A 25,195-nucleotide genomic window follows, 5' to 3' on the forward strand; every position below is an offset into this window, starting at 1 on the left:
ATTATTCCTAAATATTTAATTATATCAGACCATCTTAATTTTATATGTTTACATGCTTCATAATTCCCCTTCAAAACTGGCAATATTTCACTCTTGTTCCAATTTATCTTATACCCGGATAACACACTAAATTGAATCAAACATTCTTGTAAGAATCTCAAAGAATGTTCCAGATGTGTCAAATAAATCAATATATCATCAGCAAATAAATTAATCTTATATCTGTCACATTTGTGGCCCGAAATGTGAAGTTAATAAAACATTAAACACTAGTTTATTAGGTAAACTTCTCCGTGGCTTTTTATTCTCCCGTTTCCTTTGTTCTCTTTCTTGTGTTCTTATCTCTCTCTCATACCACGTGACTTCTGGTACATCTCATACATATTCATTATCATGACATCCCTCCTTTAATCAGAAATAAACTTTACCTTCACTTACCAATATCCCTCGGAAACATACAAACATCGTAACTAATGGTAATACTATAACTCAACTACATAAAATTTACTTCCTACAGCACTCATACATGCACTTTATGATATAAGATTAAAATACTGTCCCAAAGTTCTTATTAAAATTATGGCACAAAGTCTTCGTATCGTTTGGGCGCTTTCCGGTTTCGTTTCGGCCTGCCTGCGATATTGTCGTCGCTTCTTGGTTGTTCACTCTCAGCGTCGGCAATACTGCTCGCCACGGCTTCGGGTGTTTCTGGCGCTCTAGTCACTTCATCAGGAGTGCTGGTAACTGCCTCTGGAACATCATCAGGTCTCTCAGTTTCAGCATCTCGTATTGGCCTTTCAACCTCTTCACTCGATATATCTCTGGACTGGTACCTTTTTACACCTGATACATTTCTCTTATATAGGACTCCAGTCGGAGACTTGACTGTCACCATACTGCCACTTCTGGATACGACAGTATAGGGTTGATGGTAATAAGGTGTGTCTAGCTTACCACCAGTTTCATGCCTCACTAGAACATTATCTCCTGGCATGATGTCTGAGTACTTGGCTCCACGTTTCGAATCTGTGTACAGCTTTGCTGCACCTTTCTTTTCAGCATCGTGGTCCCTCATCACCTGGTCGTCTCAGATTTCCTTTATTTCTGGCATTTTTGTGCGGATTTTTCTCCCAAAAAATGCTTCTGCAGGACTTTTTCCAGTGGTTGCATGAGGCGTTGCTCGATAGACAGCCACATAAGATAGCAATGCTTCTCGCCAATTTTGTCCTTCTGCGTGTGCAATCCTCAATCGTTTTTCAATGGACTGATTTTGTCTCTCTACTTCTCCGTTGGCTTGCGGCCATTTCGGAGTTACTTTATGATGGTGGGATACCTGTGGTCCTCATGTATTCTGCAAATGTCTCTGAAATGAATTGTGGACCATTGTCAGAGTATAATGTAACAGGTAATCCATATCTTGCGAATATCTCTGCTAACGCTTGTATTGTTTTTTCAGTGGTTGTGGACTTCAACACCATGTACTCATAGTATCTGCTGTAGTAATCTATCACTACCATAATTGATTCACCCGTCGGTAAAGGTCCAAGAAAATCAACAGCTACGTCGATCCATGGTCCTGTCGGAAGTTGCGTACTCCGGATCGGTTCTGGCGGATTACTCCTACTTGTGATTTGACATCCGTGACAAGTTTTAACAAATTTCTCTGCGTCTTTATCACAACCTGGCCACCATACTTTGGTCCTGAGGTTTTGCTTGGTACCAACAATACCTAGGTGTCCTTCATGCGCTAAGGATACGATCTTCGGTCTCAATCTTTGCGGAATCACCAATCTGCAACCTCTTAATACACACTGTCCGATGCAACAAAGTTCGTCTCTAATGGGAATGTAAGCCTTGTGAGTACACTTGTCCCATTGTCCACTCTGTATGCATTCTCTTACTTCCATGAGTTCTGGATCACGTTCGGATTCTCTCTCGACTTCCTTCGTAGTCACAGCTTTCGGTGTCGCCTGAATAGCTACGAAGCGTACAAAGCTCTCTGTTTCTGTTCCCAATTCTGACTTGGATTGTGGACATCCATCCTTCACCAATCTGGACAGCGGATCAGCAATGTTTGCTTTCCCTGCTATGTGGATTACTTTATATTTGTAGGGTAGTAGTCTGAGTACCCATCTCTCTATTCTGGCACATGGTTTGGATCTAGGTGCATAGATCACCTCTAATGGCTTATGATCTGTGATGAGTTCAAATTCAATGCCGTATAAATATGCATGGAACCTCTCACAGGCCCATAGAAGTCCGAGTACTTTCTCTGTCTGAGAGTATCTTCTTTCCACATCTGATAACGATCTGCTGGCATAGGCAATGATTCTTGGTCCTCCATCATGCATCTGGACCAACACGGCTCCTAAACCAACCGGTCTGGCATCCGCTATGACTTTGGTTGATGCCGCCGGATCGTAATATCCAAGAGTTTTTGCATCTGTCAGGCTTTGCTTCAGCGCTGTGAACGCTTTCTTCTGCTCAGATCCAAAATGAAATGGTACACCTTTCCCGGTTAGTTTCCTTAGTGGTTCTGCCACTGTAGCGAAATTAGGAATGAACTTTGCACAAAAATTGACCAATCCTAGGAAACTCCTCACCTCTGTTGCGTTCTGAGGTGCACGTGCCTCTGCAATAGCTTTCACCTTGGCCTCTGCAGGGTTTAGTCCTTCCCGTGTAAGTCTGTGTCCCATGAAGTCCATTTCTGACACACCGAACTGGCACTTGTTTCCATTCACGGTAAGGCCTGCCTCCTGTAGTCTAAATAGTACACGCCTTAACCGTTTGTCATGCTCTTCCTTCGTTGGTGATTGGACTATGATGTCGTCAGAAATGTTGGCAACTCCAGGAATGCCTTGAATCACTCGATGGACTTCATACTGATAGATCTCCGAAGCTGCATTAATTCCAAATGATAGTCTCTTGTAACGATACAATCCACAGTGAGTCACAAATGTTGTTACATCTCGGGAACCTGGATCCAGCTCTAATTGATAATAGCCCCATTTCAGATCAATTTTTGAGAATACCTTGCTGGTAATTAGTTCTTGAAGTATTTCCTCCACTGTTGGTATAGGGTGTCGTTCTCTAATTATAGCTTCATTGGCCATTCTCATGTCAATACATAGTCTTATGTCACCCTTTGGTTTGGGCACAATCACTATGGGACTGACCCATTGTGTCGAATGTTCCACCGGTTCAATAATGTCTTGTTCGATCAATTTTTTAATTTTGGCTTCGACTTTCCCACGAAGTCCAAACGGAGTTCGGCGCATTGGTTGTGCCTTGGGTTTGACCGTTTCATCTACCGCTAGCTTCAATTGTCGACCTTTCAGCTTTCCTACTCCTTGAAAGACTGCGGGGAATTCTTGCTTCATATCCTTGTATGACTGAATTGAATTGACACAAGCTCCAATATGAAGTATTGCCAGGTCTTGCGCTGTGCTTCTACTCAGCAATGGTTCTCCCCTCTCTTCTATGACCATAAACTCTGCTTCGGTGTACTTATCTCCAGCTTCAACAGTTGCAGTAATGGTCTGCAATGGCTTTGTTGCTGTGCATGGATACAGTTTCTTGGAACACTTCTTTGAGGTACAGATGATCTTTTTCCTTTTCAACTTCTCCCATAAATGTCGATCAATCACATTACTGTCACTGCCTGAGTCTACAATGACCTGCACTGTCACTCCACCAATAATCACTGGGACCTTCTCATGATGTACTTCATTCAATGTAAATTGGTAACAACTCTGTTCCTCCTGGGTATCATCATCGTCACCGTCTATCTGGCGAATGGTATCTTTCTTTCCAGGATACTTTCCTTTCCCCCAGGCTTTGCCTTTGGAAGTTGTACTCTTCCTCTTCTGGTCTGCATTGGACTTGCTTTTGCACTTCTTTGCAAAATGGTCCTTACCTCCACACTTTCTGCAAACTTTGCCTTTGGCCGGGCAATATGGGTCTTTTCCAAAGTGACCTCGGTTTCCACATCGATAACACTCCACATCCTGTGTCGACGAATATCTTGGCTGATTATGGCGATGTGAGAGCCTCTTAATTTGCTGGCTTGAGTTGTCTTTCAGGGTCATGGTATGAAATTGCCCTTCAACAGCCTCTAATGCAGGAGCAATGGTTAAAGCATCGGTGAGTTCCAACTCACTCCCTCTTTCCAGTAGACGTCTTCTGAGTTTATCTGATCTGCAGTGCTGTACGACTTGATCCAATAATTGGTTGTCCAAATCAGCTGCCATGTAATTGCATCCAACAGCTAGCTAGCGTAGTCTCGTCACGTACTGAGCAATTGTCTGGCCATCTTCTTGTCTCCTTCTCCGAAACAAATGGCGTTGAAATGTAGCATTCGGTGTCACTACATAGTGTGCATTTAATGCATCTACCGCTTTCCGGTACTCATCCTTTCTTCCAGTATTCAAAAGTGTCTTAAATGTTTCCCGAACTGAGGGTCCTGCAGTGAAAAGAAGTAACGCCCTTCTCTGCGCTTATTGTTCAACTGTACCGGTATGTAGAAATAGGCCACGACTGTCGGCGTAGGATTCAAATTCTTCCAGCCATGCCTTCCACTTCACACTTACAGTGCTTGCATCACCAGTTGGGTCAAAATGAGCAATTCCACTATGTGTTAGAAAGTCACTGTCTGCCCCAGCCATGAGGAAATATTCCAGCCCCAAAAGTACTGAGTCACAGAGAACATTCTTATCACCTTGAAGTTGTCTGTAACCCTCTGTAATCTTGTTTAGTCTTTAATTTTCTTCAAGCTTCTTTCATCCTCGTCACCAATGTCACATTTGTGGCCCGAAATGTGAAGTTAATAAAACATTAAACACAAGTTTATTAGGTAAACTTCTCCATGGCTTTTTATTCTCCCGTTTCCTTTGTTCTCTTTCTTGTGTTCTTATCTCTCTCTCATACCACGTGACTTCTGGTACATCTCATACATATTCATTATCATGACAATATCCATCATTTGCTATTTTTATCCCTTTAATATTATTATTCTGTTGAATTGCCTGAGCTAATGGCTCAATGACCAACGCAAACAAGGTTGGTGACAATGGACAACCTTGACGAGTTGATCGCGTTAATTTAAAAGGCAAAGAAGTCTGACCATTCATCGCCACCCTAGCAATTGGATTTTTATATAGTGCTTTAACCCAACCCATAAAAAGAGGGCCGAAGTTAAACTTCTCCAACACCTTAAATAAAAAATTCCACCCGACCCAATCAAATGTTTTTTCTGCATCAAGTGCAACCACCATTGGTTGGTTGGGTTGCTGTCTCGAAGCATTGATCAACATTATCAACCTAAGAATATTATCAGATGCACATCTATTCTTGATTAAACCAGCCTGATCAACATATACTAACTGTGGCCAATATTTAGCAAGTCTATTTGCCAATACCTTAGCTATTATTTTATAATCCACATTTAATAAAAGAAATTGGTCAATACCAAATGGATCTCTATCCTTCTTTGGAATCACTGTAATAATCGCACTCAAACAAGATTCTGGTAATGACTGTTCATCTGTTATTTGTTGAAGCACATCCATAAATATAGGGGACAAATCCTCATAAAACACCTTATAGAGCTCTGCTGAAAACCCATCATCCCCTGGTGACTTTCCATTTGGCATCTCCTGTATAGCTTCCTTAATCTCAAAATCTGTAAGTGGAGATTCAAAATCCTTCACTTCTTCCTCTCCTAAATCTGACAAATGCAACTTAGATAAAAAGGATTCCATAGAACCATCATCCTGCTTTCCCTCAGAAGTATATCATTTCTGATAAAATGAATAAAATTGGTCATTAATTTCCTGAGGTTTATAAGTAACTATTAAATTCTTTTTAACAGCATTAACAGTTCTCAACACCTGTTCTGATTTTAATTGCCAAGCCAACACCTTATGAGCCCTTTCACCTAATTCATAATAATGTTGTTTAGATCTTTGAATTAAGCACTCATTCTGATATGTTTGTAAAGTATTATAACATAATTTCAACTTAGCTGATGCTGCTTTTTAAAATCTTCTATAACCTTCTTCTGAAATTCTTTTTCCAACTCATTTATTTATTTCTCCAAAGCCAAACTCTCTGCCAAATATCGATTTTTATCTTAGTAGAGAAACTAATAATTTGACCATGCAAATATGCTTTCAAAGCATCCCATAGGACAAACTTACTACTAACTGAGTCCGTATTTAAAGTCAAAAATTAAACAATCTGCTCTTTCACAAAAGTAACAAACTCTGGCTTTTTCAATAACATTACATTGAATCTCCACTGATAAGTTGATTGAATAACTTCAGGGCCTACACAAGATGTAAACAACATAGAATGATCAGATATAATCCTACTCTTATATTCAGCTTGCACAAATGTGCCAAAATCAAAAACAAATCTATTCTAGAAAATGAATCATGACTAGACAAATAAAAAGAAAAATCCTTTTCTGTTGAATTTAATCTTCTCCAAATTTCAATTAAATTCAAATCCTTCATCAAAGAACCCAATTGTACTGCCATCTTAGATTTCCTTATACTTTTTGGAGATTTATCCAATAATGGGTCCAAAACATAATTAAAATCCCCTCCAATTAAAATATTTTCATTAGCCTGATTTCATGTTGGAAAAGCTTCAGATATAAAACGTTCATCGTCCACATTAGGCGCATAAACATTCAATAATTTCCACTGTTCTGCAAAAATCTTACAATTCACCATCAAAACTCCACCCGCAGTCTCCGTAAATGATTCCAACTCAAATGGTATTTTCTTATGAATCAGAATCGCCACTCCCTGCACCTTAGAATTAAAAGAGGAAGCAACCACATAACCTATGGAATCTCTCTTCAATTTTAAATGTTTTTTTTTCAGTTAAATGCATTTCTTGCAAAAATGCTATATCAACTTTCATCTTTTTAATATAAGCCAATACACATTTATGCTTAATTGGATTAGTCAATCCTTGGACATTAAAAGTTGCAAAATTCAAGTTTGACATTCTTTAACTTTTTTTATATATAATAAAAATATACAATACAATAAAACAAAATATTACTCCCCTTGCTAAAAAAAAGCCCTATATAAAATACAAAAACAAACCCCCTCCACTTTATATATATTAAAAAAACCCAAATTAAAAAAATTATCTGAAAACCACAATAATGTAGATAATTCCCCAAAAATCTGGGTGTGGTAAAACCCACTAGTGGCAGATGACTATCAGAAGCTTCAGAGCCATTCACCCTCTCCAGTCAAATTATTCAATAATTCTTAATCAATCATAATCAACCCAACAATTTTAATCCAAAAGACTGTTCCAGATACTAAATATCCAGCAAACTCTGTGTCAATTCATCCTTCTTTCCATTCTTTCTGTTCTTTCCATTCCCATTCCCATTCCGCTATCAAATACCCTCCTCTTAGGTGACGACGGAGGTGACTGTCTACCTCCTCGCAAGTCTGGCAACGAATTAGCAAAGATTAATGCATCATGATCATTCTCAAAAGATTGAGACTGAAAATTTCCATAAAAAACTTTCAATACAGCAGGGTAACAAAATGTAAATTTATAACCCTTTCTCCACAACACTTCTTCAGCTGAATTAAATTCTCTACACCTCTTAATAATTTCTTGACTCAAATCAACATAAAAGAGCACTCTATTGCCCTGAACCATCATTGGAGTTTGATTTTTTTTAGCTTTTAGAACCGCAATACATAGTATCATCTCTCTATCTTGATATCACAAGCACCAAATCAAAACTGCTCATGGTGATTGACCCGGAAAAGGCTTCTTTCTCAATGCTCTATGCGCTCGGTCCGATTCCAAACCATCCAGAACAAATTCACTTCCCAACACATCAGGGATCCACTTTTTAAAAAATGTCACCGGATCAGAACCCTCTGACAGTCCTACTATTTTTACATTATTCCGTCGACCTTGATTTTCCAAAAAATCAATCTTCTTCAACAATTCTCTCTTCTGAATCTCCCATCCCACAAAAGAATCTCACTTTTTCCATTTTTTCCCTATTACGTTCCACCTGATCTTTACAATCATGAAAAGCCTCCTCAATTTAAAAAAAAATGATCCTGTACAGTATCCACAGCTTTCAAACATTTATTAACACCAACTTTAACCACATTCATATCATTCTTTACAGATGACATTTCTTCACAAATATTGTTCATTTTAACCTTCATTTCCATAAATCCTTGATTAATTTGTGTAGACATCTGCACTGACATGTTGTCCATCTGGTGGGCAATTCCTTCCAAAATAGAGAAGACTGCTTCATATCCAGAATCCCCTAATCCCTCTTGAGGCCTACCTTCTTTAACCACAGTTCCCATTTTAAATTCTTCCTGCCTTAATTCCATCAATGCAGGGCTTTCTTCTTCTTCTTCACCTGCAACTATGTTAGAGCGTCCAGCATTGCTGTGGGTCTGCATCCGCCCCCCCCCCGCCCCCCCACAGCCCATACTTTTTCCAACAACTCCCAAACACACGTCATGCCCGGAAGCACTGCTGACCGCGCAGGCACATCCTCCGATACACCCCCGCGCGTTCCCAGGCCACCTGGCTCATGTAATAAACTCCACTCGGCTGACTCAACCGCGTGCCCGGCTTCATGGGCCCATGCACCAGAGTCGGCTGAGCTCAAAATAATGCCAGCACCATCTTGCAACTGCAGGGTAGGCATCGGCGTCATACTTATCCGGCCAGGAGTTTGCTGAGCCTTAGGGATCAATTCTGATTACTCCGTGGCTTCAATCTGGTAAGTAAGCCTCAATTCTTCAACACTCTTATAAGGTAATTTCTTCTAAATTGAGCTTTAGATTTTTTCACATTTGCTGTCATTTTCATTCTTCATTTTTCAGACACTCTTAAAACTATTTTTTTATAACTTTCAAAACTTTTAATTTCGGGTATTTATGAGTTTAACCGGGGAGAGGTGGAATTGCACATCTTCTTGCTACGCCATCTTGCCATGCCCCCCAGAACAATGTTTCTGTAGCAAACTTTCACTTGTAGTAAGAGATTAGTACATCAAGGATTGTGTAATGGTTGTCACATCACCATTACAACACCAGCAATCTGGATTCAAATCCAATGCTGTCTATCAGGATTTCATATGTTCTCCCCGTGTCTGTGTGGGATTTCTCTGGGTTCTCCAGTTTCATCTCATATTCCAAAGACATATGGGTAAGTAGTTTAATTGGTCACATGGATGTATTGGGACAGCACAGTCTCATGGGTTAGAAGGGCCTTGTTATTGTGCTGTATCTCTCAATTTGAATTTACATTTTCAAAAAGCATCGATAGTTTCTTAAATTTTGCACCTTGTTTAATATTGTTGCTGTGAATAAAATCAACATAAGAATGGTTCCTTATTCTGCAGCATTATTACCTGCCACTTTAAGTTGCAGAAAAGATACAGCATAGAATGAATGGCACATTTATGTAGGCATGTGAATTACATCTGAAACTAAAGAAGAAAATAAATGCCACTGAATCAACAGCCCCTAACAATTTCCATATCCATCAAAATAAGTAGAAATGAAATTCAAGCGGAACATAAAACAGGGTATTGATCTGCTATTGCCAGTATTGGACTCAGTACCCAAGATTCATTTCTCCTCATAATTCTTTCACATTCCCAATTCATCTGAAAGCTCTTCACAGCCATTTAATTCAATTTGAAATCTTAATATTATTGTATCAACTACAAATGTGCAGTAAAGTCAACAAGGATTTATTTCATGAAGACAAAAATCCCTCAGTCCAAGAAACAAATTCTTAAGAAGAACTCAAATTCAGAAGAATGGTGGTTGGTCCACTGATAATCCCAATCTGTAGACTAGTCAAGAAGACGAGCATTCATATGGAACAAGGATGCTCTTGTTTTGCAGATTTGGAGTTATATTATTAGATGTATAGAGTACCCTCTTACTCCAGTGTGAACAGCTTCAAGAACTGTTAGAATAATCAGAATAAAAGCCATGCAACTTTAAAATAGAATGTTGTGTACACTTTTGCTGAGGTGCATAGGTGTACCTCCTCAAATAGCTGCTTCAGTCAGGGCGTAATGAATTCATTGCCACAGACAGCTGTGGAGACCAAATTATTGAGTATATTTAAAGCAGAGGTTGATCAGTTATTGATTAGTAAGGGTTTTGAGCATATCTTTGCGAACCTTACAAATAGAGAGGCCTACCCTTTGGCTTCTTCCACCTTTGATCCCCAGCAGTTTCAGTGATAGGCTTTTCTATGTTAGAAATCCTATGAATATAAGGATACGGAGAGACTGTAAAGTACAACTGATGTTCTGCTCGCTTTTCTCCCCTAGATTGAGCTGTGCAATTAATAAAAATAACGCCAGTCTTTTCTGGATTCCTGGGTGTCAATATCTCTGAAGATCTATCCTGAGGCATCATGTCGCTGCAATCATGAAGATGCCGGTGCCTACCAGTGGCTATCCTTTGTGAGGAGTTTGTGGAGATTTGGTATGTCACCAAAGTCTCTTGCAAATTTCTACAGATGTAGCGTAGAAAGCATTCAAACTGGTTGCATCACTGTCAGGTATGGAGGTGCCAATGCACAGGACAGGAAAAGAATGCAGAGAGTTGCAAACTTGGCCATCATGGGCATCAGTCTTCACTCCTTCAAGAACATCTGCAAGAGGTGGTGCCAATAAGAAAGCAGAATCTGTCCTCAAAGACCCTCAGCACCCAGACTATCCCCTCTTCTCACTGCTACCATCAGGAAGGAGGTAGAGGAGCCTGAAGACAAAAACCAATTGGTACAATACAACTTCTTCCCCTCTACCATCAGTTTCCTGAATACACAATGAACTACAGACACTACACTACTTTCTCTTCTTTTACACTAATTTATTTAATATAAAATGTAATTTATAGCAATATTTGAACCCTTGATTCTGCTGCAAAACAACAAATTTCATGACATATTCATGACAATACATTCTGATGCAGATGTAGGAGCAGAAATAGGTTATTCAGCCCATCAAGTCTGCCCTGCCATTCAGTCATGAACTGATTCATTTTCCCGCTCAGCCCCACTGCCCAGTCTTCTCCTCATAATCTTTGATGCCTTGGCTCATGATGAACTTATCAAACTCTCCCTTAAATATGCTCAATGGCTTGACCTCCCTGCAACCACCTTCTGGCTTAAGAAATTTTCCCACATCTCTGTTCAAAGTGGACAGCCTTCAATCCTGAAGTTGTGCCCACTTGTCATAGATTTCCCCACCATGGAAAGCAACCTCTCTACATCTACTATGTCCATGCCTTTCAACATTCAAATATTTCAATGAGATCCCTCCTCCTTATTCTCCTAAATTCCAAGAGCTGTCAAATATTCTTTATATGATAACCCTTTCATTCCCAGAATCATCCTTGTGAACCTCCTCTGAACCTTCTCTTACATTAGCACATTCTTTCTTAAATGAGGAGCTCAAAACTGCTCAAAATAAGGTCTCATCAATTCCTTATAAATCCTCAACATCATATCCTTGTTCCTATATTCTATTCGTCTTGGAATGAATGCCAGCATTGCATTTTCTTTCTTCACCACTGATTCGAGTTTACCTTCAGGGTATCCTGATCAAAGACACTGAGATAAGTTTGTATCTAGGAATTTTCCATTTTTTCCCCATTTAGAAGATAATCCGCCTATTTATTTCTTCTACTAAAGTGCATAACGGTGCACTTTCCGACTTTCTATTTCACTTGCCACTTCTCTGCCCATTCTTTTCATCTGCCTAAGTCCTTCTGTAGCTTCCCTATTTCCTCAACATTACCTGTCCCTCCACCAACCTTCATATCATCTGTAAACTTGGCCTCAAAGCCATTTATTCCATAATCTAAATCAATGATATACAACATAAAAAGAAACTGCCCCAAAACTGACCTCTGTGGAACACCACTAGCAACCTGCAGCCAACCAGAATATGATCCCTTTATTCTGACTTTCTGCTTCCTACCAATCAGCCAATGCTTTACACCCACAATATTATATTTCCTTGTTAAATAGCCTCATGTGTGACAACTCATCAAAGGTCTTCTGAAAATCTAAGTACACAATATCCACTGTATCTCCTTTATCTGTCCTTCTTGTCAAATCTTCCAAAGAACCATTAATTTGAAATCTGCCCCCACTCCTGGTCAATGATCATCTCCTTCATCTTATTGATGTTGAGAGGTTGTTATCTCAATGCCATTCTACTAGACTTTTATCCTCTTTCCTGTATTCCATCTCACCTGGCCCACTACTGTGGTGTAATTGGCACATTTGAAGATGGAATTGAAACAGTATTTAGATGTGCAGTGATGTACAGTATTTAGGTGTACAGGGAGTATAGTAAGGACTGAATAGAAGTCCTTGATGAGTGCTGTGTTGAGGGTAAAGGAAATGTTGTCACCCATTGTCACTGATTGTGGTCTGTTAGACAGAAAGTCCAATTACTGAAGGTGGGGGGAAGGGGGGGGAGCACTGAGGCCGAGATCACAAAATTTGAGAATGAGATTCCTAGGGACTATAGTAGTGAAGGGAGAGCTGCTGTCCATAACCAGTAGTATCACATGGGTGTCCTTAGTGTCTCGGGCTGTGGAGAATGAGGGAAATGACCTCTGCCATTAGCTGAATGGACTTTTTCTGTGGTTCATACTTCTATGGCTCTATGATACTACAACTGTAATAGTGGCTTGGATTTAAAGATGTAATTACAGTATATCAACGGGTGAAGTAGGAGATTATTTACAACCAATAAACCAAAAAGAATTTATTTGAAAGGTTGGTAAACAAATTGGTAGCAATTTTGATTCATAAGAATCTTAACAATCTAAATGCATCTTAATTCATTTTCACAGCTTTTCTTTATTAACCCCCATGCAAGTTGTTGTCATCTGACTTCTAATGTGAGAAATGTAATTAATGCTTAAAGGGATAATATAGAGTAATTCATCAAAGGAGATATCTAATACTTTTGCAATGCCCTCAGAGGAGCTGAAGTAATCAGATATCTGCCAGAGAAATATGGACTTGTACTCTTTCCTGAACACCCTCCCCCCACCCCATTTTAGATCATTCCCAAACCCAGCCAGCAAATGTCCCCCCCCCCCCCCTCTCATTTCCACCAAGCTGAAATCTGGCCCCTGTTTGGTTACTGCAGCTCACCAAGAGATTTGAAATTGGCCCTGGCATCTAAATTATCCAGACTTCCCACTGGAAACAATGAACAAGCATCCTCCACCCAGCCATCTCTGATTTTTTTAAAAAATGTCTGAATTGTCTTGTTCAAAATATTCTGTATAATGTACACATAAAGTATATGTTCTGATTACATGTACAAATTCAGTGCTGCTTGATTCTTAACCACATCTTTGTGCATTTGATTTTCATGTAATTACTTCTTCCAGTCACCACCAATACAACGTTCTAAAGAATACCCTTTAACTTCTCTTTTCCATGTATAGCAATTATCCTTTTTTTGATTCCATTGATAATGAATTAAAAACATGCTCACTCATTAGACTTGAGTAGTTAAAAATATCATGAAAATAAGTCATATCATAGTTTTCTTAATTTCTCTTTTAATTTAGACCAATATTGAAATCTCAGTTAGCAATCATTCTTTGTGTTTAATTTTTATGAGCATTTGCAAGGGAAGTTGTTAGAAGTACAGGTATATAAACACTGCATGGCACCTTCTACAGGACACTTGTGACTTCTGTAAAGAGGGTACCTATGTAGTGGTGTCTATCTTTATCCAATCAAATTTAAAAAATCATTATTGATCAATGTGGAATCTAAACATGAACTATAATTTAGATGAGTCATTTCAAAGAAGAATCCAATAAAACAAAAATTTAAAATGAAAGGCCAGAATGAAAAAGATAGAAAAAGGTCATAGAAATTTACAACACAGAGGTCATACAGCCCATAAAACCACGCTGTAGTCAGAGAGAAAAGCAAAAATAACTTTGCTTTAACAATCTTCAAAAATTAGAACAATAAGGCAATGGTTAAGTTTCAATATCAAAAGCTTTTTTGGCAGCCATCACAGCATATCCCATTAAAAACGTTACTTAGATTAAAATGAGCAAGGCCTAAGCCTCTGCAATGGGTTTGGTACATAACAGAATTGCAAGTACAGCATGCACCTGAATGGATTTTCAAAAGGTTAATAGTCAAAGGTTCATCAAGACCAGTGATTTCTGGATTTCATCTTTAACTGCACCTGCATTTGCCAGAAGCTTATGCATAAATATTATGGTTTGTCTTAGCATTATCATTATTTTGACAGTAAATTCAGCCTCATGACTGAACACAGGCATGTGTTTTGTCCAGAAGTTCAGGTTATTTTATATTATAATACATGAAATTTAATGACCTTGAATATCTGTACTTTTAGTTGGTTCCATGCAGGACTGCAATGCAGCTCCTAAGAAAACAGTGTAAACGTTTTCTCCATCTATTTATATCACATGGGACACTAAGAGAACACACATTATGGAACACGGATTAATCATTTTCCAGGAGTTAAACATCTTAGAATGATTCTATTTATCTTAGTGGAAGAGCTTATAATCTTTCCATAGGTACGTATATTGGAGCATTAAACTCATACACTGGAAAAGCACATTGTCAGGCATTGATCTATTTTAAAAAAAAAGACTGATTTTAATAAAGAAAAAGGGTACAATTCAATAAGATAATATGGACAGTTATATAAACTAAATAAGATATTCTGTACATCACTAACATACATAAATTGTAAATCATATCCATAATTCATATTCTAAATAGTATATACAATTTTCTAAAAAAAGTCTAATAATATTAGAAAAAAAGAAGAAAATAGGAGGAGAAGAACTCAAACCCCTTACCTAACCACATTGTCATGCTATATCTGACTAATATTAAAAGAAAAATTAAGGGAAAAAAATTAAGGAGCATGGAAAAGATACAAGTCAGGCAATGTAATTACATTAGAGTAAAATTATAAATAAGTTAGTGAGTCCATTGTTACAAGCCCAGAGGACCCCAAAACCCAGCAGCAATAGAAATAGTTACTTAAACAAAAAAATTCTTTTAATTTTCTTTAAACATAAAAACAGGATCAAACTTTAACTTATTACTATTAACTTGACCTAACTTAAACCCCTTCTAATTCTAAGCCCATGTGTATGTAATGTGTATATGTTCAGGAAAGTTATTTGCTTTAATAGTTCAATCATTCACTTCTCATTTCTCCAAGTTCACTGGTATCAGACAATTCTTATACTGTTCACAGAATTTAACATTGAAGAATTTTCACCAGGTTCTGGAGCCTAAAGGTAAATGGTTATCGCTCAGAAAGGTTTCAGGGAGATATTTGTTAGTTATTGGACACACAAAAACTGATTTCCTCCAATAAGTCACTTCAGTTTCTTGCCGAAGAAATGTTCCCCATCATGGGTTTTCCAAATGATAACCTCTTCTTCCAGGTCACCTCTTGTTTCCCTTATTTCAGGAGAAACAGTCTAGCCAGTCATTTCCTCTTGTAAAGACTACAATGGTTTACAATAGGCTGAACTCACAAACCATCTTCAAACTAGGGTTTTCAACAAGCCTGCCAACTTGCCATATTGCAGCATCAATGGCTACTTTAGAACTGACTTCTCTCCCCCTCTAAGATATATCCTATTTTTTTCTTTCCTCTCTCTGCTTGTAAAAAACCAACTTCTCCAAAGGCTTCAAACCCAATCCTTGAAAGATCTTTATCAGCACTTGAGCTTGGACATCTCCATTTGCACCTGCTTTTGAAATTCTTACTAAAGCAGTTCCATTGTCTCTGCAAAGTCACGAGCCTGAATGTCTGGCTTCAGCAAAGCCCCTGTATTTTAAATGAGATGTGAAGTGTATCTATTTGTGAAGTGACCTACACTAAACCCCCCACAATCTATCTCTTTAAAGACATATTTATATATAATATAATAAAACCCATAACACTATAGTGATCTATTACATTTTTATTGACCTTTAATACTAGATTAATAAGTATATTGTATTTACTTTAACTGTTAGTGCAAAGCAGATATATTTTTTATTTTTTAGGTAATGTGGTGGATGTATTTTTAGTTTTACAAAGAACAAAATAAGTGTAATAAGTGGAAAAGGTATGTTTTATTTCAAGACATAGACAAGACTTCTGTTAAAGGTGGAAGTCCATTTGCATTCTCAAGAAGGAGGCATCCCTGGGAGTTCAGAACTAGTTTTGGAATATGGTGTCTCAACAGTCTTCTCAAAGACAATGAGGGATAGATAACAAATGCTGGTTTACCAATGGTGCCTTTATTTTTAATAAATAAATAAACCTTGTGCAAAAGAAACCTGATGCAGATTCAATTACTCCATTTTAATGGGATAAGAGAGAGAGAAGTTTCAGGTCTTGCTCATTTTAAACAAGGTAACCATTTTAATGACATTCTTTTTATTTATCTGAGTAACCTTAAAAGTATGTCATTACTTCTAAGACTTTCAAGCATTTAAACTTGTATTTTTAGTATTTAAGTAATCTTTAAAACTTTCAATAGAACTGCATAATTATTTTTAACAGTGTTTGTGAATTTATAGATCTTGGCAGTTTTCTCAACCAGCAAGCATAAAGATGGGGCTTATTCCACTGTCAAAGAATTCCTGCAGGCAAGGCATATTATTTAAATGTGGAATCTCGGGGATGACCAGAATCTTTCGAATTAAATTTGGACCAATCTAATTGAAGATCTATATGTAAATATGTAACTCATTTATATTTATATTTTATAATATGCCTTACCAGCAAGAATTCTTTAACAGTGGGCTAAGCCCCATCCTTATACTTGCTGGTTGAGAAAACTGCCAAAATCTATAAATTCTCAAATACTAATGATTATACATAGATGACCTGCCTCTCCTCAACAATTCAAGTCCTTTACATATCATTTGGTTCAATAAAGAGGGCTGTTTTTCATAACTGAACTATGAAATCATTTGTAATGACATTGCTACTCCACTGCAATGGTTAACCTCAAAGCAGTTGATCTTCCAACCACCGGTGATGATGTCATAGCTAAATACCTAATGATTATACAGAAGCAATTTTATTGCAATATTTCATTCATCAATGTACAATTGAAGTTTTGAAATTTAACTCTTTTATATTCAATGCATAGCAGAGCAAAAATGTAAGTGGGGCATATAGTCCATAATGATGCTGACATACATATATTTCTTTGTGAATTTGATTCTGTGCTTTAGATATTTTATTGCTACCACAATGTTTTTCATACTTATGTTTTCAAGTTTCAAACTGTAAAACTGATAAAAGCAGGCTTCCGAATATGGTAGCAAAGGTCTCTCTCCATATGATGCATGCCCATTAGAGTGGAGGAGTGAAGTTTAATGGTATGCAAATAACTGGATCAAGCCTAAACAAGAGCTGGATGAGAAGGGAGGGGAATTTGGGTGTGTGAAGGACACAGGGCACCTTTGAACATTATAAATATAGCACCCCTGTGGAGAAACTCCATGTTGAGCAATATTTAGAACCAAGAAAATTACAGGTTTTGTATTTTTGACATGAGGATAACACTGAAGGATAAAACACAGCATGGAAAATAGCTGTAAGGCTGACACCTAGTGTCACAGGTGGAATTTTGTGGAAAACCTGAGATACAGCAAATTTTCCAGCTGTGGAGGTGGGAGGGGACAAATGATCACATGGAAGTGATCTCCAAAGAGAAACAAATGTATAGAAAATTCTTCCTGGAAGACATTGGAGGGGAAAATATGGGAATGTTTGAATAACAATCAGAGGATGAAACAAGGGGGATTTCAGGATTTTTCAGGTTGATGAATAAGAATGGTATATGTCCTTCTTCATTCACGGTTATTTTGTATTTCGTTTCATATTACCTCTTTACAAAATCACACAACTTAGTAATTGGAAGTATTCATAGTTATCAATTGAATCTTAAGAAAATGTTGCATTACATATTTATGCTACTGTATTGAAGTATATATTTGAATAAGTTGCTATCTGTGATTTCTGTATTCTCTTCTCTTCCTATTTCAGTTAGCTTGAATACCTGCAAAAGAAAGTGCTAGCAAATAAAAATATCCCTTTTAACTAGCCACTGGAAAACCACTGGGTTCACATATGGATGACTTATTCAATCAACAAAACCGCCATCCTGTTTTGTTCAATTACCATTCAATCATTCAGCCCATCCCATTGAACTTGACTCACATCTGGAATGGAGGATTTTTCCGTTATGAAATTTATTTTTCTCATCTCAAGCCACATCAGACTGCTCAATGATCTCTAGACAATGGGATTCTTAAAAGACACAGTTACCTAGGGGTTTGCCATTAGTCCTTTAATTATAACAATGAAGAATTTATTATCACATACATTGTACCATATATATATGTGTACTGAAATTCTGACTGGTTACAAGCCAAACAGGCACTTAACAAAAAAAAACTACAGGGATGGTATTGTCACATGCATGTATTGTGGCACTGCAGGCTCAAGGACTGGAAGGCCATGTTACTGTGCTGTGTCTCTAAATTAAATGTAATAGAATTGTATAATCAAATATAAGAGATAGATGATAAATCTTCACAGTTACCATAGCACAAGAAAAAAAAGTGGTGTTACCATAGCACAAACAAGCCTTTGTGTGGAATAGTTTATAATTAGTGCAACAAGGGGAGGTTGAAAACCATGATAGCCATTGGAAAGAAACTGCTCTTGAACCAAAAGGTGCTGGTCTTCAGACTTTGGTTCCATCTTTAATGAGAATAGGTTGTGATCAAGGTGATGCGGGTCCTTGACTGCCTTCTTAATGCAACACCTCAAATAGACATTTTCAATGGATGGTAGGTCAGATCCTGTGTTGGACCTGGCTATTGTAGCTACCTTCTGCATTCCTCGACATTAGAGTTAGCAAACCAAGCCATGATGCAACCAATCAGCATACTTTCCACAGTATAGGTTTAGAGGTTTGATAGAATATTTGAAGACATGTCAAATCTCCTCAGACTTTTCAGAAAGTCTCCGCATTGGTGTGCCTTCTTCATAAGTGCCTTAAGGTGCTGGCTCCAGAAGAAGTCTTGTGATATACAGACTCCAAGAAACCTGAAGGCATTAAACCACTCCATCTCCATTCCATCAAAGTGGACAGGTGCATGGTCCCTCAATCTCCTTTTCCTAAAATGAACAACTAGCTCTGATGCACCATCAGTTACCACAAAGACTGAGGTTGTGAAACCAATAGGCTTTTATTGACTGGAGCAGCAGCCAGCCTCATCGACTGATCATGGTGGAACAAATACGGAGCATGCAAGGGGCTGTGTGTAGGATTGATCTCAGAAGGCGCATCCAGCTGGCAATAGCCAATCACAGCATTACTGAGGTTTACCACATTTACCCCTCCTTTTTTAGAAGAGTCCTGCGGGGTGAAAAAGATGAAGCAAATATATACACATATACACATATTTACAGGTTAAGTCTGCCACTGCGAATGACATGGTAAAGGCTGAGGCGCAGATGTTGTCACCATGAGCAGCCTGTGGCATCGGTCTGTCGTCACTGGACACAGTTCGCTGGGGGGAAGGGACAGGTGAAGGGATGAGGGAGAGTGGTGCTGGTGCATCATGGGTAACAACAGTTGCCGTGAGTGGAGTGTGGTCAGCAGCAGGTTTCGGGACCTCCCCAAGGAAGCAGTGGGGGAGAGTGTCTGTTGGTGGTCAAGAGCAGTTGGAGAGGCTCCAGAAGGTGCCAAATCCTGGATCGAGACCTTGTCCTCGGACCCATCAGGGAAGGCCACATAGGCATACTGGGGGTTTGACTGAAGGAACTGGACTTCTTAACTAACCATGTCAGATATGCGGGGAAGGGGGCACGCATCGAGCTGCGTGTACTGGTTGATGGTCTGGCTATGATCTATGACCATTCCGTTCTTTTCCCCATTTTTCATACAACCACTTGGGTCCTCCAGGGGCTATTGCTGGCCTCGATTATGCCTTCACCCAACAACCGCTAAACCACTGACTTGATAAACACTTTATCTGCGGAACAGTTTCAGGGTGACGTTCGCGAACAGTGGTGGATGGGTGACCCTGAGGGTCGAGAGCCCACAGGACATGCATGGAGGACTGTCCAGGAACTATTCATTGCAGACTGTGAGGGAGGGGGGCATCAAATTCCAATGTAATGCTCTTAAGTTGGCACTGGAAGTCCAGCTCCAGCAGCAAGGGGGCACAGAGCTACGGCATGATGAGGAGCCTCAACTGTTTGAAGACTGTTCCTTTAACGGTCAAAGTCACTACACAGGACCTGTGGACGTCTGCCATTTGGGATTTGGACGTGAGTGAGATCTAATGGCTGACTGGCCATACTTCAAGACATAGATGCTTAGTGGCATCGGTGTGAATGAAGCTTTCCGTACTCCCACTATCAACTAAATAGTTTGTTATGCACCCATTTACCTGGACGTTCATCATGGATCTGGTGAATTCATGCGGTCTGCCTTGGTCCAGGGGTGATGGAGGCCAGAGTAGACTTGCTGTCTGAATCTGAGGAGGGTCCAAGTTGCTCGGATGCTTGTCCTAAGATTGTTGCCTTCGCTGTTTCCCCGCGGTGCTGAAGGCCTGAGAAGATGGTGCCAACTGCACAGTCCACGGCTCACACATGGCATCACTGGTCCTCAGAGAAGATGGCACTGGTCGTACTGTCTTGGGTGGTGATTTCCCACATGTGGCACTCTTAGGTTTCGTGAGCGATTTAAGCTGGCAGACTTTTGTGTAATATATTCTTTTCCTATACCTAGAGCATACCACCTCCTTGGCAAGGCAGTGTTTCCTTGGGAGCTTGCCCTGCCCACAGAAATAGTATTTGGGGTGATTATCCACCACAGCAGCTGTGGTCAGGCCACAAGAGGAGTGTGATGATGCCTGCGACCAGTCGCTCATGGCACAGGATGATTCCCCCAACTCAAGATGGCAGCGCCCAGGTTGCTGCCTCTGGGTGACCAGGAGGTGCCTTGTATAGACCTCGTTTACCCTTCTGCGGTACTGGCCCTTCAGAGTACTCATGGCCTCCATATACAATTTTGAATCATGGATCATTGGGAAGACCAGAAGTACGATGCGCGAGAAGAGGAGTTTCAGTCTGTCCTCATCTGTGTTAACAGCTTTCGCGGTTGCTGTCAGGAAGTCCTCAAAGCAGCATAGCCAGAGTTCAAACATGTTCAGACCATCACACAATTGAGGGTCTATGTTGAGTTTATCAGGCTTCAGGTATTGCTCCATCTTTTTCGAAAAATTATAGTCAATAAAATTGATGCTCTATCAATTACCACAATGACTGAGGTTGTGAAACCAATAGGCTTTTATTGACTGTAGACTGGAGCAGCAGCCAGCCTCATTGACTGATCCTGGCAGAATAAAGGGAAGCAGGCAAGGAGTTGTGGGCAGGATTGATCTTGGGAGGCATGTCCAGCCAGCAGCAGCTAGTCACAGCATTACTGTGGTTTACCACAAACTCCTTGGTTTTGGTGACATTGAAAATAAAATTGCTCTGGCACCAGATTCTCCATCTCCATCCAGTATTCTCACTTATCATTTCCAGTCACTCGGCCAACAACATCAACTTTGTAGGTTATTTTGCAGCCAAATTTTGCTACACAGTCATAAGTGTACAGGGAACAGATTAAACACACAGCTTTGGGGTGGCCATTGAATTGATGGTCAGTGTAAAGGAGGGGATGTTGCTGATCCATGATTAGGGTCTGTCATTGAATACATCCAGGATCCAGTTGCAGAGCACCAAAGAGTGCCCCAGATCCTTCAGTTTGATTGTAATGTTTGCTCATATGATAGTCTAGGACTAGGTAGAGCTTGAAGATACAGCAATGCTCAGTTTTCATTTTCCCATCAATGAATCAGAAAAGCCCATGGAAAGCTGGTAACTGATTGAAATAATTATACATGTCGTTATATTCCTGAAACCATCACTGCCTTTTAAATTTATATATACATACAGCACAGTAACAGGCCCATTTGTCCCATGATCCTGTGCCGCCCAATTACATGCAATTAACCTACGACCTCTAGTATGTTTTAAAGGGTGGAAGGAAACAGGAGCCCGCAGGGAAAACCTACGCAGACACAGGAAGAACAAATACAAACTCCTTACAGACAGTGTGGGATGCAAACCCCATTCTTGATCGCTGGCACAGTAACAGCATTAAGCTAACCACTATGCTAAATGTGCCTCCCCTATCTCTGTAGATTCAGATTATATGTATGGTCTTGCCTACAGATTTATCTGGACTTTTTATATTGCACCAATGAAAGTTGTCAATCCTTTTCAACTATTCTTCCTACAATCTGTTATCCCTCTTGGGTGCTGTACCCTATATATATTAAGGCGCATCACATCAAAATCCCATTCTATCGTCAACCATTCTCGAGCAGGTATCAGAGAATTCTCATAGGAACCATCACCACATTTTAGCTAAATTGGTCCGAAGGCAAAGAAATCTTACTGAGCCTTCTCAGCTTGCATTCTAAATCTGCACACAAATTTTACAGCATCTCCTCAATTTATTTATGATAGATTTTCTCCAGCAATTCTCAAACAGTAAAGAAAAACTAAACTAGTTCAGGTGAATGAAAACATTACCTTGATCTATTTGTCAAGTCAGGTCGAGTCAAATTTATCATCATTTGATTGTTCAAGTGCAACCCATAGAACGTTACAGCACAGGAAACAGGTCATTCATCCCCTCTAGTCTGTGCATTAGTCTCACAGACCTGGTCCCATTCCATAACAGTCCAGACCTCTCCCATCGATGTATTTATCCAATTTAGTCTTAAAAAGCAAGATCGAGTCTGCATTCACCACATCAGATCACAGCTCACTCCATACTCCATCCACTCTCTGAGTAAAGAACATCCCTCTAATGTTCCCCCTAAATCTTTCCCCTTTTAGCTTAAAAGTATGACCTCTCATATTTATCTCCCCCAATCTAAATGGAAAAAGCGTACTCACATCCACTCTGTCTATACCTCTCATAATCTTGTAAACCTCTATCAAACCTCCCCTCATCCTTCTTCGCTCTAAGAAATAAAGTCATAACCTCTAATATTTCCTTGTAACTCAACTCCTGAAGACCTGGCAACATCCTAGTAAATCTTCTCTGCACTCTTTCAATCTTTTTGATATCCTTTCTGTAGTTAGGTGACCAGAACTGCACAGAATATTCCAAATTTGGCATCACCAATATCTTAAACAACTTCAACATAACATCCCAACTCCTATACTCAATTTGATTTATAAAGGCTAAGATGCCTAAACCTTTCTTTACATCCCTGTCCATATGCAACGCTACCTTCAATGTACCTGTATTCCCAGATCTCTCTGTCCTCCACACTCCTCAGTGCCCTTTCATTTACCTTGGTTTTCCCTTCCAAAATGCATCACCTCACACTTGTCTGCATTAAACTCCATCTGCCATTTTTTGGCCAATTCTCCCAGTTGGTCCAGATCCCTCTAAGAGCTGTGAAAATTTTCTTCACTGTCCACAATGCCTTCTATCTTTGTGTCATCAGCAAACTTGCTGATTCAATTTACTACATTTATCATCCAGATCATTGATATATACAACAAACACCAATGGTCCCAACACAAATCCCTGAAGCACACCACTAGTCACAGGCTTCCAGTCCAAGAACTGTCCACTACCACTCTCTTTTTTCTTACACACAGCCAATTATGAATCAAGTTTACAACCTCTCCATGGATACTTTCTAAACTAACCTCCATGTGGAACCTTGTCAAAAGCTTTATTAAAATCTATGCAGACAATATTCACAGCCATTCCTTCAATTACCTTCTTGGTAACCACCTCCTAAAAGACAACCTACCATGCACAAAACTTTAATTCTCCTTAATCAGCCCATGGCTGTCAAAATACCTCTATATCCTATCTCTCAGAACTCCTTCTAATAATTTACCTATTATTGACATCAAGCTCACCAGCCTATAATTACCTGGTTTATATTTGGAGCCTTTTTTAAACAATGGAACAACATGAGCTGTTCTCCAATCCTCGGGCACCTCACCCGTGGCTAATGAAATTTTGAAAATATCAGCCAGGGCCCCTGCAATTTCTACACTAGTGTCCCTCAATTTCTGAGGGAGTATCATATCCGGCTGGGTGATTTCTCTACTTTTATTGACTGTGAGGCAGCAAGCACCTCTTCCTCCTTAATCTCCATTTGTTCCACTACCCTTCTGTTTGTTTCCCTTCCTTCCTTATACACTATGCCAGTTTCCTGAGTAAATATTGATGCAAAAACTATTTAAGATCTCCCTGTTATATAGTTAAGATAATGTGAACTATTTTATAATCCCATAAGAATACACCCTTAATACACCCTTCAAACTGTAGGGCACACACACACACACACACACACACACACACACACACACACACACACACACACACACACACACACACACACACACACACACACACACACACACAATACACAATGTGTGTGTGTATTATATATATATGAGTGTGTGAACAGTTTCCTGAGATGGTTGAAGACATCAGTAAGAAAAGTCTCTTTTGTTATTTGAATCTTGCATCTCTAACTTAATTAAGAAACTTTCCAAGCAACTCCAGAAACATAACATGATGGCAACTGTATAAGAGAACAAAAATAAACCTGTACATTTGATTGTAAGTCATTGAAATATGAAGGGGAAGAAGAGAAAAAAAGTTACTGAAAAAAATGGGTGGAGCAACAGCAGTTCACCCAGTGATGGACAGGGAGGCTGAAGACATTGTAGAATTGTTTAAAAAGTTTCAGCAGAAGTGCAATTTAGCTTTCATAAGTTATTTTAAAAATGCAACAGAAGGTCAGTTATATACTTCCCTGAACAGGGAAGCGAGGCCTTGATTTATTTAATAGATGGAGGTTTACAGAGGTGGAGAAAAATTATCCAGAGCAGGTATTTGCAAAGTTTGCTTCTCACCTTGAACCCAGGTCTAATCATAGAATTAAACACTATGAATTTCAAGTCTTAATGCAAGAGACTGACAAAACTGTT

This window comes from Narcine bancroftii, chromosome 3 (genome assembly GCF_036971445.1).
Source record: "Narcine bancroftii isolate sNarBan1 chromosome 3, sNarBan1.hap1, whole genome shotgun sequence".
In the NCBI taxonomy this organism is placed as follows: Eukaryota; Metazoa; Chordata; class Chondrichthyes; order Torpediniformes; family Narcinidae; genus Narcine; species Narcine bancroftii.